This window comes from Chrysochloris asiatica, unplaced genomic scaffold (genome assembly GCF_000296735.1).
Source record: "Chrysochloris asiatica unplaced genomic scaffold, ChrAsi1.0 scaffold00221, whole genome shotgun sequence".
Lineage (NCBI taxonomy): Eukaryota > Metazoa > Chordata > Mammalia > Afrosoricida > Chrysochloridae > Chrysochloris > Chrysochloris asiatica.
Genome location: NW_006408739.1, coordinates 2,211,666 through 2,215,445, shown reverse-complemented (window position 1 = coordinate 2,215,445; position 3,780 = coordinate 2,211,666). Strand labels below are relative to the sequence as shown.

Below are 3,780 nucleotides of genomic sequence, written 5' to 3'. Positions count from 1 at the left end.
TAAATTTAAGAATTGTAAACCATAAGGAATGTGCCCCAAGATAGATTGTACCTTGATGTCATTGATTACTATGAAAGCAATGTTTTTTGTAATGGTATATAAGGGGATTGTAAAATAGAACAAAGGGGTGTAGAAGAAGGGAAGATGGGAAGTAGAAGAATGGGTGGAAGAAGAAGCAGAGGCAAGAAGTAGAGGTAAGAGTAAGTAGAGGAAAGTAGAACGAGACAAGAATGGAGGGAAGATAGAGGGAGTAATGTAGAGAAGGAGCAGGGGAGGGGAGAAAAGAAGCAGAAGAGATGAGCAGGAGGGTAGTAGGAGAGGAGAGAAGGAAAGCAGGAGCAGGGGAGGGGAGAAAGGAGGCAGAAGAAATGAGCAGGAGAGCAGGGGAGTAAAGAATGAGCAGGACAGTAAAGAATGAGAGAAGTAGAGTATTAGAGTAGCCATAGAAATAATAATAATAATAAAGCATGTAATAAGAAGATTTTGAATTTATCATGACCCATGACTCCGTGTAATCCTTATCGCCGACGTCCGCACCTGCCTTCAGAAAAACCCTGGAATAAATATGCCGGGACAGGCTCTCGGCACTCTATACAGGGTTGCTATGGGTCAGAACCGACTCTACGGCACTTAACAACAACAATACATATATACCCGGTCTTGTGCCATCCCCAGTTGGAGGCATGATTATTGTGATCCACAGGGCTTTCATTGGTTGATTTTCAGTAGTAGACTGCCAGGCCTTTCTTTCTACTCCACCTTAGTCTGGAAGCTCCACGGAAACTTATTCAGCATCATAGCAAAATGCAAGCCTCCACTGACAGGTGGTAGCTGTCCATGGGGTGCATCTGGCTGGGAACTGAGCCTCAATCTCCAGTAGGGAAATCGAGAATTCTACCTCTGAACCACTACTGTCCCCTCTTCCCGCATATACAATCCACTGCCATCAAGTCAATTCTAACTCATAACTCTACATAGGATTTCCCAGACTGTAAATCCTTATGGGAGCAGGCAGCCTCATCTTTCTCCCACAGAGCAACTGGTGGGTTTGAACAGCCAGCTTTTCAGTTAGCAGACCTAATCCATGATGCCACCAGGGTTCCTTTTTCTTGTATATATTGTTCTGTGCCATTAACTTGGTTCTGACTCATAGTGACCTGTACAGGATTTCCAAGGCTGTAAATCTTTATAGTAGCAGAAAGTCTCTACTTTCTTCTGCAAAGCTTCTGGTGGATTCAAATTACTGAGCTTTCAGTTAGCAACCCAACACATAACCCACTATGATAACCAGGGCTCCTTTCTTGTATATGTTGTTGTTAAGTGCTGTGAAGTCAATTCCAACTCATATCGACCCTGTATAGCATTTCTGAGGAGCAGCTGGTGAGTTTGAACTGCCAACTTTTAGATCAAGGCTTATCCTACAGCATCACACCAGGACTCCTTGTTGTATATTTGTTGTTGTTGTTGTTATCAAGTGCTGTTGAGTTGGCTCCAACTCATAACGACCCTGTATAGGGTTTCCAATGAGCAACTTGTGGGTTTGAACTGCTGATCTTGTGATTTGCCGTCCAGTGTTGAACCTACAAAGAGGCAGTATAGAATAGTCAGGCATACTTGTATTCAAATTCTAACTCTGTGTTTTACTAGATGAACAGCCAAGGGCAAATTTGATAATATCAAGATTTGTTAATTCCATATTACAAAACAATGATAATTTTTTCCACAATTACCATGAAAATTAAATAAGTAAATAAATATAATATATTTGGAGAAAGCAAGGAAGAAGGAAAGTCAGGAATATGAGGAAGAAAAGAAATGTGTGGCTAATTGCCTCTATGAGCAACTGCCTTGGTCATGAGATCCAAACTGGATATTGCCCAAGCCACTATTAACCACCATTTTGATCAAAGCTCTCTAGACGAATCTACATCAAAAGGGGAAAAATAAAGAACATTTCAAATTCTTGTGAAATCCAGACATTCTGGAGCCATAGAGGCTGGGTGAAACCCCAAAATTATGGCCCTTTTGTTGTTGTTGTTAAGTGCCATCGAGTCGGTATTGTCCTGCAATAACCTTTAAACTTTAGACAAAAAATATCCTCTGGAGTCTTCTTAAAATAAAAAAAACAGTTTAGCTTAACTAGTTAAGAATGTCCATCTTGAGCATTATACTCTTCAGAGCTATCTTTATGCGATCAAATTAACAATAGAAACTAGAAAGATCAGACAAGAACCTTGGGTGCCAGGCTCATATTAAATGGAAGGGGCCTGGAGAGGCCGCGTTCAGTCGGATCCCGGCAGCAGCTGCAGCGGCTCTCCTCTTCTCTGGCTCTCTTTGCCTTACTCCTTTCGCTTCCGGAAACACGGCCACTGGTGTGGCTGTCTCTGATGGTGTCATCAAGGTGTTCAATGACATGAAGGTGAGCAAATCATCGATGCCAGAGGAGGTGAAGAAGCGCAAGAAGGCAGTGCTCTTCTGCTTGAGCGAAGATAAGAAGAACATCATCCTAGACGAGGGCAAGGAGATCCTGGTTGGTGATGTGGGCCAGACTGTCGATGACCCCTATGCCACCTTTGTCAAGATGCTGCCAGACAAGGACTGCCGCTGTGCCCTCTATGATGCAACTTATGAGACCAAGGAGAGCAAGAAGGAGGATCTGGTTTTTATCTTCTGGGCACCCGAGTCTGCACCCCTTAAGAGCAAAATGATCTATGCTAGCTCCAAGGATGCCATCAAAAAGAAGCTGACAGGGATCAACCATGAATTACAAGCAAACTGCTACAAGGAGGCCAAGGACCCCTGCACCCTGGCTGAGAAACTGGGGGGCAGTGCTGTTATCTCCCTGGAGGGCAAGCCCTTGTGAGTGCCCTCCAGCCCCCTACCTGGAGCATCTGGCAGCCCCAGACCTGCCTGCCAGACCAGAGAGGCTGGGGGATCCCAGCAGGGGGAGGGCAATCCCTTCACCCCAGTTTCCAAACAGCCCCCACCCCCTGGACCTTCCTCCTCCCTCCACCCCTGACGGTTCTGGCCTTCCCAAACTGCTTTTGATCTGATTCCTTTTGGGTTGACACAGACCAAGTCCCCCCAGGCACCCCAGTTTGGGAAAGGCCTGTATTTTTTTAACAACACTCCCACTCCCCACTTGCCCCCAACAATTCCAGGCTGCCAACTTCTAATTGCATAGTGACTGTGCTTGTCTGTTTAGTTCTGTGTATAAATGGAATGTTGTAGAGAAGACGCTTCCCTGTACCACCTGGTTCCCCTTCCCTTTTCCCCTGGTCCAGCCACTTGTTTGGAGATAGGGCCAGTAAGAATCTTTCAATTTAAAAAAAGAAAAAAAGAAAAAAGATACCAAAAAAAAAAAAAAGAACCTTGGGTGCCAGTAAATTTATATTAATAAGGGAGGACCAACTTAAAAAAGATGAGAATGTTTGCACAACTCGAAGTATGTAATCAACATCACTAAGTTATTTATACAGAAATTTGAACTATTGTATTTTTACTGTGTATTCTCAACAACAACAACAAAAAAAACCTATTAATATGAAATATAATGTATTCAGTTAAAAGTGGATATGGGCACCCAAGAGGGATTCAATGAATGCTAGATCCGATCCCTCCTCTTACTCTGTGTATTTTTCACTCCAAGGATAGTCCTAGAGAAAAATTATAAAGTAAGTCAAGTCCCCTTCCACTTTCCTTTTAGCATCCTCATCCCCAGATGCCCATTGTCCTTACCTCCTTACACTGTTTCCACCCCTCTCCAGTGACACACAGCTG

The 3,780-nt window shown here is 43.8% G+C and overlaps 1 pseudogene; it reads left to right on the top strand.

The window, feature by feature from the left end:
• The first annotated feature begins 2,371 nt into the window (after nt 1–2,371).
• Nucleotides 2,372–2,863, top strand: LOC102839642 (annotated as a pseudogene).
• The last annotated feature ends 917 nt before the right edge of the window (nt 2,864–3,780 follow it).